The sequence below is a fragment of the Bison bison genome, unplaced genomic scaffold (assembly GCF_000754665.1).
Source record: "Bison bison bison isolate TAMUID 2011002044 unplaced genomic scaffold, Bison_UMD1.0 scf7180017864220, whole genome shotgun sequence".
Classification (NCBI taxonomy): Eukaryota; Metazoa; Chordata; class Mammalia; order Artiodactyla; family Bovidae; genus Bison; species Bison bison.
Genome location: NW_011494792.1, coordinates 2,210,002 through 2,226,853, shown reverse-complemented (window position 1 = coordinate 2,226,853; position 16,852 = coordinate 2,210,002). Strand labels below are relative to the sequence as shown.

General features: G+C 36.2%; 1 pseudogene; it reads right to left on the bottom strand.

Moving 5' to 3' along the window:
* Positions 1-972: 972 nt before the first annotated feature.
* LOC104992639 lies at positions 973-1,591 on the bottom strand (annotated as a pseudogene).
* Positions 1,592-16,852: the final 15,261 nt, after the last annotated feature.

The window sequence follows — 16,852 nt, the reverse complement described above, 5'->3', positions numbered from 1 at the left end:
ATCAATTCTTCGGTGCTCAGCCTTCTTCACAGTCCAACTCTCACATCCATACATGACCACAGGAAAAACCATAGCCTTGACTAGATGAACCTTTGTTGGCAAAGTAATGTCTCTGCTTTTCAATATGCTATCTAGGTTGGTCATAACTTTCCTTCCAAGGGCTGAGCGTCCTTTAATTTCATGGCTGCAGTCACCATCTGCAGTGATTTTGGAGCCCAGAAAAATAAAGTCTGACACTGTTTCCACTGTTTCCCCATCTATTTCCCATGAAGTGATGGGACCGGATGCCATGATCTTCATTTTCTGAATGTTGAGCTTTAAGCCAACTTTTCACTCTCTACTTTCACTTTCATCAAGAGGCTTTTGAGTTCCTCTTCACTTTCTGCCATAAGGGTGGTGTCATCTGCATATCCGAGGTTATTGATATTTCTCCCAGCAATCTTGATTCCAGCTTGTGTTTCTTCCAGCCCAGCGTTTCTCATGATGTACTCTGCATAGAAGTTAAATAAGCAGGGTGACAATATACAGCCTTGACGAACTCCTTTTCCTATTTGGAACCAGTCTGTTGTTCCATGTCCAGTTCTAACTGTTGCTTCCTGACCTGCATACAGATTTCTCAAGAGGCAGGTCAGGTGGTCTGGTATTCCCATCTCTTTCAGAATTTTCCACAGTTTATTGTAGTTCAGAGAAATAACACAGCCACTGAGAGAGGGAGGGACCGGGTTCCATCAACACAAGGGCTCGGATACTGTTCTGTCTACCATTGCCTCCTCGTCTCTGGTGAGACACCCCGTCTCCTGTGACCCTCTGGAAAAGCTAGACCCTACTTCCTCCCTGCCCACCCTCCCTCTCTCCCTTCCTGTGCCAAGTCCTCAAGCCAAGGGTCATGGTTAGGATGGTCTTTGGTGCAGTTAGGCAGTGGAGTCCCGAGCACTGGCCAGTTCCCAGTCACTGTGCCCAGGCTTTGGGCCATCACCATATCACGCACTGCAGTTTGTGGGTGCTTGTGACCTGGTCTCCCCAACGTTTGGTTTTCTTTTCTTCGTCTGGCTTTTTTCCCTGTAATCTGTTGCCTAATTACTCTAACCAGGTCATGGAAGGCTTCGAAAACGTTGAGAGGTGGGTCCTTGGCACTGGTTTCGATATATGGAATATTGTGTTTGGTCGCCATTTCTTTTCCTTGCTCCCTGGTGATTTTCCTCAAATGAATCAGATCGACCTTTTGACCATGAGGATCATCGGGAATGACTCCCTGTCCTTGACGCGCAGGATGAGCTGGTGGAAGTAGTCCACGTGCTCTAAGGTGGCCTTGTCCGTGGCGGAGAAGACGATGGGGAAGCCGTCCCCTGTGAGCATGTACTGGTCCCGGAAGGCGCTGAACTCCTCCTGCTGGGCCGTGTCCAGAACGTCCAAGATGGCCCATTGATTGTCAATATCTGTATGTTTCAGGAAAGAGTCTTGGATGGTGGGGTTGTAGTCAGGTACAAAGACCTTCTGTAAAAGCTGAATGGTGAGGGCGCTCTTGCGCATACCTCCCCACCCCCAGCTTGTATGTAGGGAGGTTGTGACTGGGGACCGCACTCCTTACCATGTTGCTGGGTGGTCAGACCGTGAACGGGGCTTTTTAGGTAGTGAACAGGCGCTATTGCACACCGTTACCCTGGAGCCTGCGGTGGGGCAAAAGGGAATCTTAGTCATTTTGAAATAACACTGAGTTCATAAGTCATCTGCCCCAGTCAGTTGATTCTAAGTCTAGGCTTGTGTAATATGGCCATGATGATCAACTCTGCTAGAACCAACACAGGCAGAATGGGAGGGATAAACCAGACTATTGTAACATTTTTTTCCCACTGCCAAATGATGATCAATTAAAAAACCAGAACCAAGATTGTGAGCTTATTCATGATCAACACCAGAGACAAGTCAGAAAAATCCTGAACTATTTCTCAATGCTAATATTGAGTTTTTATAGTCAATTAAATTACTATTTTTATATTTAAATACTTATCTAAAGCCACAGGATTTTTGTTTTCTTTTAGTGAAAGATTTCTAAATATGTTAGTTAAATTTTATCAGATACTGATAAATAAAATGAATATGGATTAAAAGGAAATTTGGAGATAAGCAGCAGCAGCATGTTAATTTAGTGAGCTGATTTTTTTTTTGTATGAATCAGAAAAAACACAGAAAATGTTAACATTTAGATAAGACAGGTGAAAAACATTTATTTTAAAATTAACATTAATCTTTTCAAAGAAACACAAGAGCTTATCTGTAGCTAAAATGTTATTCAGTAATAATTTGGTTTGGTAGGTAAAACGTGAGAGGAAAAAAGGAAATGAGTTGAAGGGAAATGATGGAAATCATCTATGTGCCTATTTAAGACATGTCTAAGTTTAGGGCATGTGCAAGTGAAAACACGGAAGATGACTGAAGCTAGCAGATACTGAACCCATCTTGTTCTCTTTTTTTCTTTATTTCCTGTAATTAATGCTAATTTTTATTTTAAAAAATCTGTAACACCAAAATGTTCTAGAAAAGTACTGGAGTGGGGTGCCATTGCCTTCTCATAAATCTTAATTACACTAACATAAAACATGATTATATCTTTGTATTTCAGTGCACAAACATCTACTATTAAATTAGTACTAGAAAGGTGCTGTGACCAGAATATGGGCAATATTTCTATCATGTGACTGAAGGCCATTTATTTAAGTATTTTCTTACCTTCACTATTCAGGTTATTGTCATACATTCCTAGATAATAATGCCACAATCAATATCATTGTACAGAAAAATTGTAGGTATCAAGAGTTGTTTATTAAAAGGGAACCAGTATTTTAAAGGCTTTTCCAGTTTTTTCTGGAAAGATTTTAACAATTTATAACCTCATTACTAATATGTAAGCATGCTTATCTTACTATGTCCTTGTTAATAATATGCACTAACATTTTTTAGTATCTTGCTATCTTAAAAACTGAAGGTTATGTAAGTTTTCACTCATTAGATTAGCTGTGAAGATACATTTTTTTGTCATACTGTTTGTAGCTTTTACTTCATAAATCATCTATTCCAGTGCTGTCCTATGAACATAAAAACTGAGCTACAAATTTCATTTAAAATTTTTTCAGCAGTCACATTAAAAATTATAAAGCAGTATGGAAAATTAATTTAGGCAATTTAGTCTACTTAGCCCAATTACCATTTCAACATATAATCAATATAGAAGTTATTCATGAGAAGTTAAAACATTTTTCATGCTAAGTCTTTGAAATCTCTACTTGACACAACACATCTCAATTTAATTGATCACATTAGATGTGCTTGTTCTTATCTCAGGTATATTTCAGAGACAACAAAACTGATTTAGAAGAGTCAAAAGAAAAATAGGAGAACAGAGTCAATTTTTAATGGGTTTGAGCCTAGGATTTCCTTACCTGATTATGCCCTCCATCACTGAAGCACCTCATGCACTCTGGGCAGAAGTTCTAGACCCTGATCTCTGAGCTGTAGGACACTCACAAAGGATTGGGAGAGGACAAGGGGGAGGTGAGTCTATAGTCTCTCCATCTGCCAGGCAGCCAAGCAACTCTGTCTATTCTGCTTGGGTCTAGATCAACTCTGGGCTTTCCCATTTTCCAAATTCATCCTTTCATTGTATTATATTTTTAGCTTAATGCAATTTTCTGTTCCTTCCATCTGTATCCCAGATATGATCCTGGTTCCCCTTTTCCACTGGGGGATTTCAACTTGAACCTCACCAATTCTACAACTTTTGAAAGTCTTGATTCTCCCTGGAATTTCTGATAATTCCCAGGTATTTATACTCCAGCATATCCTTTGTACTCCACTCCAGGCTTTCCCACAGTACATGTTTTTGCCTGAAATTGACGTAAACATAGTTCCCTTTTTATTTTCCCCAAAAGAATCAACATTGATGGAAAAAGCTTAGTGACAAATGTAACATTTATTAAAGCACTGTAAGACAGAAAAAGATAAGAGATAGGTGCATAGAAAACATCATGGTAAACAACTTAAAAATCCTCTTTGTATTTCTTATGCAACAAAGTCCTTTTCAGATACTCTGTCTTTGTGGGCTGTCGCTTCCCACCCTTGTTCCTGTGCAGGGCCTCGACTCACCCATTTCTCTCACCTCTTTCTTCAGATTCATCTTCATGATGACTCTTCCAGCTAACTTCTCTATTTCTTCTTTATTCATTGATCAGAAAAAATGTGGTTCTTCCAAATATCTATTTCAACATGTACTTACCAAACTATCCTCCCTTGTGAAGAGAGGCTTCTTTCCCTCTCCAGATTTTTTACTTTTATATATTATCTCATTGCAACTTAAGATATTGCTTATAATATCTAAGTTCAATATCTAAGTTCACAAAATTCACTCTCCTAAAATGTACAATTCAGTCTTTTTTAGTTTATTCACAGAGTTGTATAAGTAACACTTCTGCTTTTTTTTTTTTAATAATCTATCCTCTTCAACAGTAGTTGAATCAGGTATAGCAATATATACGATATATTTTGTTTGAAATCATACCTAGTGTTAGTTTATGTAACATATACTGATTTTTCATCTTTCTAGTTTTTTACAGAAATATCAATTGCCTTTTCTATACTATTGAAATGATTAATGGTATCATTTTCTTTGATGATGTTTATATATCTGTTTTATCTCCCTGTCTTAGCAAGTCATATAACAGAATTGTGGTCTTACAGCTTCATTATTAAGGTTATAAACTGTTGAGATTAAGCACTGTATCATTTCCTTACTTTTGTTTTCTTCCACTAAGGCTACCCATATCACCTACCCATATGACAAGACTTTATTAGATCTCACAGCTCCTTTCTTTGCCTGTCTTCAACACCAACAGCTACTTCCCCCTTGACCTTGGAGTGTACACTTCAAGTTCACACTCTTTTTCTGCTCTTCCTTGACTTCAGAAGTTCTCTGTATTCAGAGATATCCTTTAATTTCTGCTTGTATCTCTTGTAACACCCATTATGGATTGATTGCCCACTTGACTGGTACTAAAGGTCTCAGAATTCATAGATGGAAACTTTTCCTACAAATTTGTTGTAAAGACAAGTTCTATAAAAGAATTTCCAGGTCAGGATTAGGAGCTATACGCATGGTCCACCAAATATACTCTCCAAAAATATGAATATCGTAAAGAGAGGAAAGCTGAGAAAGGCTCACATTAGAGGACATTAAAGATAAAATGGCAGCTAAATACAGTATGTATTTATACATACATATGTATGTATGTGGAGAAGGAAATGGCAACCACTCCAGTACCTTTGCCTGGAGAATCCCATGGATGGAGGAGCCCGGTAGGCTACAGTCCATGGGGTCGCAAAGACTTGGACATGACTGAGGGATTTCATTTTCACTTTCATGTAGGTATGTGCACCTGCAGTCTCCAATATGGCAGCAGCTAGTCATGTGTGGCTATAAAAGTTGATATTAGTTGAAATTAAATAAAGGTAAAAGTGCAGTTTTTCAACACAGTGGCCACATTTCAAATACACAGTGTCTATCTGTGGCTAATGGTTACTGCATCAGAGAGGGGAGGTCTATTCATACACACTTTCACTTTCAGAATATGTAGTTCTTTTCGAAGAATTCTTGGGTCTCAATACCAGTTATTTATTAAAAATTTGGGTAGCATATCACTATAGCTAAAATCTCTAGTGTTCAATCATTTATTATATATCTGCTAAATTTACCCCTGAAAATTTTAAATAAAAATGACATGATACATTCTCTGAGTTTTTATGATTGTAAAATGTAATATACAGACAACTTTTTTTGACAGTCTTGCTTTAAACACTAAAAATAATGGCTAAGAAGAAGATATATAGCACCATGAATTCAACAATGTTATTGGGAATTTTAAATTGTGGTTTACCAACAAAAGGAAATTTTAAAATTGCCATCTTCAGTTTTCTAATTTTAAACCCCCTTAAAATTATTAAAGTAATTTCCCAGAATATAAGTTGCTATGGAATGGTCTTGTTTTAGCAAGAAAACCAAGGAGTGCGTTTACAAAAACGTACAAAAATTATTTCCTAAAACAACATTTTTGTCTATGAGCTTTGGATCTCTTTAATAAAGAGGCCTGTGCTCAATAGTCATTGTGCATGAAAGACCACGGTAATGTCATATTATTGAGCACGAATGCCTAATTTTAAAGAGTAACCCTTTTGCATTTATGACCTATATATCAGAATGAAATCTCATTGCATTTCTGGATTTTGGTAGTTGTAAAGTCATTTATCTAAAAAAACATGTATTTTTAAATGTTTGGACACACTGGAGAAAAACTCAGTTAAAAGGAAATCAAACCCAGTGTTAGTCTGGGCTTCAGTGTCAGTAAATGCAGTTTTGAAAGTAGTTGTTCTGATGGGTTCTCTGGAAGTTGGTATGTTCTGAGAGAGGAGTGGGAGAGGCCTCATAATTAGGGTAGTAAGTTGTCTTGATACAGCTGCCAACTAGTCTTATCCTAGCTTTGATTAAGCAAACTTTTTAGGGAGTTCAAATTGCCACAAACTATATTGATCTTTATGAAAAGAATCTGATTGGTATTGAATGGGATTGTATTAATCAATATCTTGGGGTCAACCAGCTTTATTTTGACACTATAAATTTCAACACAGATGTGAGTAGATTACAGTATTGATTTTGATTTTTTTTCCTTTGAGCATCTAGTATTATGCCTAAAGTATAATGTCTGCTCAATAAATGTTGAATAAGTAAATAAATAATTTTTTAAAATTTGCTTTTGAATGCAAAAGTATGCCTAAACCTAATATGCCTCTGGAAGCAATTTCAGCAAAATACCACATGATGGGGTTGCTATTCTATGAACAAGGACTTCTAAAAAGAAAATACCCCTGCTGCATTTCTGGTTATGGTGAACTAATTTAGAAGTAGGTAGAAAACATTAATACAGATTTCTCAAAAAAGATCAGCTTCCTTTTTTTGGTTAAATATTATATAATTATTTTAAAGCAGATGCCTTTAAAAATAATACAGCAGTAACTCACCATTGTGGTTCAGAGTTGAATTAGCCAAAAGTTTGAAAAAAAAAAAAATCACAACACAGGTCCTTTTGCCTTACCTTGGACATTCTGACTCAGAAATACTTGGAATAAGAAGGGGGATCCATAATGAAAAACAAGAAAACAACCCAAACAGTCTCTCCTAATTCTCTGTCTAAGCTAGAATTGAGACTCTAAACTAGTAGAATATATTATTAAATTTATTAAACTTTTGCCTGTGACAAGGCTTCCCTGGTGGCTCAGATGGTTAAGAATCTGTCTGCAATGCAGGAGACCTGGATTCAATCCCTGTGTTGGGGAGATCTCCTGGAAAAGGGTTTTAGGAGGAAGTAGAATTGTTTGGTAGCAAAAGAAAGATACTTCCAACCCAATGAGAGACAAGAAAGAGATCTCAGAAGCAGATGTGATAGTTCATAAGTTATACAATTGGGGGGCCATTTAGTATATAGGCGATTATTTCTATAACTGCCTGTGGTCCTTAAGAATTCTTTCAATACACATTATAGTCATTGACATTCATAATGATTCCACTGAAACATTTGTTTCCAGAATACATTATAATACATTTCCAAAGATCCTTACAAAAACAAAAACCACCAACACGAATAAAAAAATAAAATAAACTTTCAGATTATTCCCCAGAGTTGTAATTTACTATTCAACCTCTTTATCTCCTATTGTATAGTAGAACTTCAAGACTAAATTTTGTCTGCTTTTTACCATGAATCTTTGTTTATACACTTCTGATTGCTAAGGGCAGAGTCTATATCTTATCTTTTTCTTTTCTGTGTGTTTAACACAGTGTTTTACCGAAAAGAGACATTTGATTTATTTAACTTCAGAATAAGCTCAGATAGCTGGAAAATTCATTCATATCTAATTCTCCTGAAATTTCTGAGAATTGAGGCTTATTTTATTACTTTATTATTTTTTATTAGGTGAAGCAGGAAGGGATTTGTACGAATGACTTCTCTAGAAATCATCTAGCTAGAATTCTTTCATTTCACTCAGTGAAAGGCTACCCACTCCAGTATTCTGGCCTGGAGAAATCCATGGATTGTATAGTCCATGGGGTCCCAAAGAGGTGGACACGACTGAACGACTTGCACTTCACTTCACTATGACTCTATACCTTGATACTCATTACCAATCAAAAACAATAGGATGTCTTAAGAATACAACAAATAAGTGTTTTAATTTATTAGAATACAAAACAGTAAAATGATATATAGATTATATAACTAGAGATAAATATTACCAAAAAGTGCCAAAATAAATTGATTTTTTTTAAAAAAGGGTGAATTTATAAATGTATCATAAGCTATGAAAAATACTTATGAGACTCTAAAAGGAACCATATTATAATACTCCTTGGGACTGAATGGTATATTAACCCTCCTATATTTTGAATAAAGTGTTTTGTGTGAAGGTACTTCATCCAGGAAGAGAAGAATATCTAAAATATTTATTTTCATAATGTTTTCCTCCTAGTTTCCACTCTAAAGATATCAAAATTGCATGGATATTGATAATTCAGTCAGATTTAGCTTCTGTTAAAAACCAGTCATTGTAGGATTTATGCATGATTCATAATTTGCCAAAATATAATTAGCAATTGGAAAAGATGTCTCACATGTGGCTGAAGGAAATCATCCCATTGGTTATGATTATTTTTCCAGATTTGATGGATAGTACATACATTTTAGGTAAAAAGAAATTTCAATTTACAATTTTAATTTCACCAGTCTATTATGTATGTTTGATTGAACAAAATGTGATTTGTTCAAATATTTTGTCTTATTATCTTTAATTAAATTCTACTTTATGATCATGAATTTGTAATGGCATTAATAAGAATAAGGCAAAAAAATGATAGTGGAGTTTTAATTTAGTGCTTATAAGATCAACAGAGCTGAGAAGGGGCCACCTATCATTTATTTCACTGACAATTTAATTAGAATTTGAAGAAATACTAGTGGGCAAACTTTAATGCGTGTATTAGCTTAAATTATGTAACACTGAAAGGATCTGCAAATACCTTAAAATGACCATTTCTTTTTTAATTGTAATCTAAATATTTATTAAATGTTAATAGAGCATCTGCTGTCAAACCATGGCCCTTCTTTTTAGTATTCTAAAGAGTACTGTGGTCCCCTGTTATTTGTGACTTGAAACTGGTTTTTTAAACATTGTTTCGCTTGTTTAGAATTATTTTTTTACTAATTGGACCCATCTCTTAGAACTCCTGTTCTGGTGCCTTGAAAAAGTTGAGCCAGAACTCAGGCTCAGAATGCCCCTTTTATATGCCTCTGTATAACATAACATAAAGTATATGATATAAATAATTAATTGATGGAAGAAGCACAAGCTGGAATCAAGATTGCTGGGAGAAATATCAATAACCTCAGATATGCAGATGACACCACCCTTATGGCAGAAAGTGAAGAGGAACTCAAAAGCCTCTTGATGAAAGTGAAAGTGGAGAGTGAAAAAGTTGGCTTAAAGCTCAACATTCAGAAAACGAAGATCATGGCATCCGGTCCCATCACTTCATGGGAAATAGATGGGGAAACAGTGGAAACAGTGTCAGACTTTATTTTTCTGGGCTCCAAAATCACTGCAGATGGTGACTGCAGCCATGAAATTAAAAGACGCTTACTCCTTGGAAGGAAAGTTATGTCCAACCTAGATAGCGTATTCAAAAGCAGAGACATTACTTTGCCAACAAAGGTCCGTCTAGTCAAGGCTATAGTTTTTCCAGTGGTCATGCCGAAGAATTTATGCTTTTGAACTGTGGTGTTGAAGAAGACTCTTGAGAGTCCCTTGGACTGCAAGGAGATCCAACCAGTCCATTCTAAAGGAGATCAGCCTTGGGTGTTCTTTGGAAGGAATGATGCTAAAGCTGAAACTCCAATACTTTGGCCACCTCATGCGAAGAGTTGACTCATTGGAAAAGACTCTGATGCTGGGAGGGATTGGGGGCAGGAGGAGAAGGGGACGACAGAGGATGATATGGCTGGATGGCATCACTGACTCAATGGACGTGAGTCTGAGTGAACTCCGGTAGTTGGTGACGGACAGGGAGGCCTGGCGTGCTGCGATTCATGGGGTCGCGAAGAGTCGAACACGACTGAGCGACTGAACTGAACTGAACTGATATATATAATAATATGTATGTCTGTATGGTGTGTGTATATGCATGAGTGTATGCATATGTATGGCTTCTCTGGTGGCTCAGATGGTCAAGAGTCTGCCTGCAATGCAGGAGACCTGAGTGTGATAACTGAGTCAGGAAGATCCCCTGGAGAAGGGAATGGCAACTCACTCCAATATTCTTGCCTGGAGAATCCTATGGACAGAGGCACCTGGTGGGCTATAGTCCATAGAGTCACAAAGAGTCAAACACAACTGAGCAACTAACACTTTCACTTTCTTTTTATGCATATGTACATATACACTTCAACCCATTCTCGTGGAGACCTAAGGTCTTCATATATCTCCAGTTGGTGGATGGAAAGGGGAGCCATGATGGCTGACCATTCAAAATTAACAAAACAAAATGAGCAAGTGAGGACTGTGACATTGAGAGGAGAAAGCTCAAGAGTGTCTTCCTTAAAGGGAAAAGAATGGCCAGTAGTCCTATGGCAAGAAGCAGTTATCCACTCTAACGGTTTGATTTGAAGGGTCTATGAAGGCTATTTTCCACCAAATAGTTTACTGCTCCAATTCTTGTGTTTAATATTTGAGCATGTACTGAGTGCAGGACACTGCACTAGTGTGTGTGAGTAGAATGGCTAAAAAAAGTCAAGGAAACTGTTTTTTAAAGAGATTGAAATTTAAAGAAATTAATAAGATAACATGGTTTTAAAAAAGTTAACTCAGTTTTCCTAAGCATTTTCCTTTTGAGTGAAGAAACCATCATTATTTAAGAAACCATGTAAATAAAGCTTCGAGATAGAAACTGAGACCCTGAGGCAACTGCTAGTGAATAAATAAACTAACCAATATTAATTCTATCTTAGAAATATGTGAGATTTTGAATGTGGATGAGGAGAGCTCAAAGACAGCAGAGCGTCACAGTGGTTGGCTCAAGAAATTTAATCAAAAATTTAATTGAAATTGTCTCTATTTCTGGGAAAAACATACTCAGTGAGTGTGAAACAGAATGCACAATGATAAGAGAAGGCTGCTCTTTAGCAGGAATTGGTAAGACAGGTCAAATTGTGAGTTTGACTGGGGCAAAAGGGTGGAAAGGCACAGTCCGGGCAGAAGGAAAAGTGTATGCAATGACATCAATCTGGGAAGTGGCTTTCCCCCTGACTCATCCCAGAGAAGGTCAGCAAACCTTAGGATTTGTAGTACAAGGGTAGGCTACACCAAGGAAGACAGTGTTTGTACTAGGTTTTTGTTGGAAAAATTGGGTAGTTAGTGTCTTAGGATTGCTAAGACAGATTGGATTGCTATAACAGAATACCACATACAAGATGGTTTATTAACAAAAAACTTCATTTGTCACAATTCTGGAGGCCGCAAAGTTCAATATCCAGACACTTGAAGATTTGGTGTCTGTGAAGATTCAGGTTGTCCCCACATTAAGGAAGGGGTGAGAGATTTCTCTGGGTTTTCTTTTATAAGGGCACTAATCCCATTCATGAGGGTTCCATCCTCATGATCTAATCACCTCTCCAAAGCCCCAGCTCCAAATACTGTCACATAGGGATTAGGTTTAAACAAATGAATTTTGGGGGAACACAAGTGTCAGTCTGTAGAGATCATTGATAGTCTTCAAGTGGATCACAGTTATGATTGGATTTTAATTTTAAGGAAATAATGCTGACTTATCTATGAAGAATGGACTGAAGATTGCAGTGGATAAGATAGCTGGTGGCTTTATGAAAAATGAACTGAACAAAGGGTATAAAAATTATAGAGACTAACTAATAGGATATATCTGTAATCTCAATAACAGATGATGGTGTCTGGATGTTTCTGGGGTTAAACATTAGAAAAGTCTAAGGTCATAATGAATTTTAAATCTCTCTGCTCCTGGTAACTTTCATATATTTAACAAGGTATTGCTAATAAAGTTCCCATTCTTTTTCACTCACCCTTTGAACTTTCTGCAAATTTGTGTGAAGTCATTCATGCGTCTTCAATTCATGACAGTAACATAGCATAACATGGGATATTCCCATTTGCATTATACTAGGAGTTAGCTCTTTTTGTAATGATATGTATGAAATTAGTACAGTAATTAATAAAAAAAGTATATCTGCTATAAAGTTGGAGCATTGAGCTGGAATTGTTACTATTTTTTTTTTTTTTAAACTAGGAAAGTCTCTTCTTTGGATAATTTGGCATCAGAGTTTTGAACTAAATTTGAACTTAGTGGTGTATGAATTAGTTTCCCCGTGCTTAGATGTGACTACATTTTTCCAAGAAAAACAATTTGAAAGTCTTGGAAAAAAGCTCAAAAAATCCTCTTAATATATCAAATAACTCTTACAAAACAATTCTTTGATGTTAAGTGTGAAAGTATCAGAAATATGGAGATTAAATTTCCTCTGGGACATTTCTACATGAACGGAAAAAGTGCTTAGTAAAACACCTTTTGGGTTTTGCCTATTCCCAGAAGCATTTTAAAAGGAAAATAGGCATTTAGCAAATCCAAGAGCAGCTGAATTTTTACATCCTTTATACAGACGTATTGTGTTACTTAACTTCTTTTCCAGTTCCTTTAGTTTGATTCTTTTAATATATTGGGATTTTCTAAACTTTGCCCAGTTGGTTTTAGTTTGGGATGTATATTTTCAAGTAGGACCAACAGTATGACCAGAAGTCATTGCCAACAGAGATGTTACTCCAAGGAGTTTCTGGATTTAAAGTATAATATGTTCTACCCCGTTTACAACCACATCTTCCTCATTAAATGTGACTCTCATTCAGTGAGATCAAAGCTGGCCTTGAGAAAACTGGGATATATTCAAAATTTGAGGGTTGTGAATAAACTTGGCCTGCATAAAATGCACCAAGGAAACACCATGCCTTTCTTGAAGAATCAATGCTTTTTCCCTGAGTTCTGTTATTCAATGACTTAAACAAACAAAAAAACACACTTTTTATCAGTTTGTATTGGTTTCCATGATTCACTTTTTTTTTTCAAAAATATAAGTGTTCATGAGTAAGGAAATTAACAGATGAACTGAGCTAAACACTTTACATGCATTATATTAATATTATATTTGAACTGGTGAAATCTCAGATGGTAAAGAATCTGCCTTCAATGCTGGAGACCTGGGTTTGATCCCTGAGTCAGGAAGATCCCCTGGAGAAGGGAATGGCAATCCACTTCAGTATTCTTATCTGGAGAATTCCATGGACAGAGGACCCTGGTGGGCTACAGTCCATTGGGTCACAAAGAGCTGGACATGACTGAGCAACTAACACCAACCCCTTATTTTTAGATGAGCAAACAGAGTCAAAGGGTCAGTGTTCACACTCAGGAAATCACGAAAGTGAATTTTAAATTTTGGCTGTTCTTCCTACTCTCAAAGTTATGGTTCTTTTAACTTTTCTGGCTTTACTTTTTCTCCTGTCATTTAAAGATGAATTTTGCTAAGGATCTATACTTGGCTTTCTTCTAGCTATGATTTCTCACAATTTGATGCCATCCAATTCTAGATTTTCCCTTAATATTTCTGCATAGATGATTCCTTTGTATCTATGCCCTTTCCATCATCAGCAATATGTCGGGTCCTAATTGAATTCAAATTTAATTTTACAAAAAAGGTTACTAAAGTATGTAATTCACTTTGAAAAACTCGAAAAATGTTAAATCTTTACCCAGTGGGTAAGTAAACTATCCAGTAGTAATACTCATATTTAAAATGGGCCTATATTCAAACTTGTATGAAAGTTTGGATATTTGTGTGGCATACAGTTAATAGCAGATATAAATCTTGTTTCTTCCAAGGTGGCTCAGTGGTAAAGAATCCGCCAAGCAGGAGATGTGGGTTCAACCTCTGAGTCAGGAAGATCCCCTGGAGAAGAAAATGGCAACCAACTTCAGTATTCATGCCTGGGAAATCCCATGGACAGAGGAACCTGGTGGGCTAAAGACCCCTGGTGGGGTCACAAAGAGTTGCACATGATTGAGTGTCTCAACAACAGCAATAAAAACAACAACAACAACAACAGCATAAATCTTGTTAGAGCAGATGTACTAAAGTCTCGATTTCAGTTTTATATGGAGGCATTTTATTTGTAGGGTACAATATAGAAAAATATCCTGAGATGAAAGAGTTCTGAGTTTATGCTTTCATTTTATTTTATTTTATTTTTTTAAATTTTATTTTATTTTTAAACTTTACATAATTGTATTAGTTTTGCCAAGTATCAAAATGAATCCGCCACAGGTTGGGGAACACATGTATGCTTTCATTTTAACATTTCCCTCCTTATACTGCATGTATACATACAGGCTTATAATGAAGGTATATTTTGACCTCTTTCATTGAAACAGAATCCTACAGAGCATCTTTTCTCTGACGTATGAGATTCTTTGGCAAGAGTATAACTGGGTTTTCTCAGCTTGCAGTTTCTCCTATGAAACCAGCAGGAGAGAAAACCAATGGGAAATTCATTTCCCAGTTAGCATGCTTCCCTTTCTGTATTTCAAAGTGTGGTCCCTTGTAAAATCTTACACGGAACTTTCATTGCATTCTTGAAATATTCAGTTCCTCTGCTGTATCAGATTCTCACACACACAGAAAAATGTTCAATTATAAAAAAAAGTTTCCTTTACAGACTATAATAAAATATTACATTGTGGTTATATGAGTACTCACACTTCAACCAATGATAATAGAAACCATTGCACACCGTGTGATAAGCTTCAGACATAACCATTCAGGAAGCTAATACGAAACCTTTGGCTAATTTGGCCAAATTTCTCTAATTATCTTCAAGGTGATGTCCCTGCCATCATTGTTAACTGTATTTATTAATGTAATAGTTTCCTAAATAGAATTTAATGAAATAATACATAACTATTATGAAAACTTCATAAACATTTTTGAGTTTTTAATAGGAGCCATAGATATACAGAGAATTCAAAATTATTTCACTTTTGAATATTTATTTCAAAAATATTGAGAAAATTATTTCACTTTGCTCAGTTGGTCTATCTCTTTGTGATGCTATGGACTGTAGATAGCCTGCCAGGCTCCTCTGTCCATGGGGATTCTCCAGGCAAAAATACTGGAGGGTTGCCATGTCCTTCTCCAGGGGATCTCCCCAACCCAGGGATTGAACCCAGGTCTTCTGCATTGCAGGTGGCTTCTTTACCGACTGAGCCATCAGAAATTAGCCATTTCACTTTAAGTGGTTTAGATATTTAAATTATTTTCAAATAGTAGTTTATTTAAGGTTGTTAGTTATCTTTTTAAACAATAAACTTTTAATTTAAAAATTATTTTAAATTTGCATAAAAATTGTAAAGATTGTACAAAGGGTTCTTGTGCATTCCATACTCAGCTTCCCTTCTTATTAACATCTTACCTATATGACACATTTGTCACAATTAATGAAACTATAATGATAATTATTAAACAAAGTCCATATTCTATTCGGATTTCTTTAGTTTTCACCTAATGTCCCTTTTTGTTTCAGGAACCCATTCAAAATACCATAATATACTTAGTCCTCATGTATCCTTAGTAAACTCTTTGCTGGGTTTTTCTGTTTTTCCTTATTTTTGATGACCTAGACAGTTTTGAGGGGTACTGGTCAGGTATTTTGCCGAATGTCTCTCAACTGGGATTTGTCTGTTTTATTCTCATGATTAGAGTGGGTGATATTTATGGGTTTCTAGGAGAAAGAACATAGAGATGCAGTGTCATTCGTACCACATCAGACCAAGTGTATATACTATCAACATCCTTCACAATGTTGATATTAACCTTGATTATTTGGGTGAGATCATGTTTGTCAAATTCCTTCATTATAAAATTACTTCTTTTCCCTGTTTTTTGATATGAAAGTCACTATGCACAGCAACATTTAAAGAGTGGGATATTTAGCGCCATCTTCTTAAGAGTAGAGTATTTGAATAAATAGTTTAGAATTCTTGTGCATGGGAACTTTGTCTGTCTTCTCCCACTTATTTAATTATTTATTCATTTATTTATGTTAGTATATGCATGCAATTATATATGTGTTATAATTATGTCGTATTATAATATGTAAACAAATATTGCATTTTTTTATGTTATTTTATATATAGGTATATGGGGCTTCCCTAGTGTCTCAGATGGTAAAGAATCTGCCTGCAATGTAGAAGACCCAGGCGTGATTCCTGGCTCTGGAAGATCCCCTGGAGAAGGGAATAGCTACCCACTCCAGTATTCTTGCCTGGAGAATTCCATGGACAGAGAAGCTTGGCAGGCTATAGTCCATGGGGTCACAAAGAGTCAGACATGACTGAGCAACTAACACTTTCCCTGGTAGATTAATGGTAAAGAATTTGCCTGTCAATGTAGAAGATGTGGCTTCAGTCCCTGGGTCTGGAAGATCCCTTGGAGAAGGAAATGGCAACCCACTCCAGTACTCTTGCCTGGGAAATCCCATGGACAGAAGAGCCTGGTAGGCTACAGTACTTGCAGTCACAAAGAGTTGGACATGACTTAGCAACGAAACAACAACAACAGGCATTATATATATATATATATATATATATATGTAAATATATAAGATATATATATGTAAATATATATAT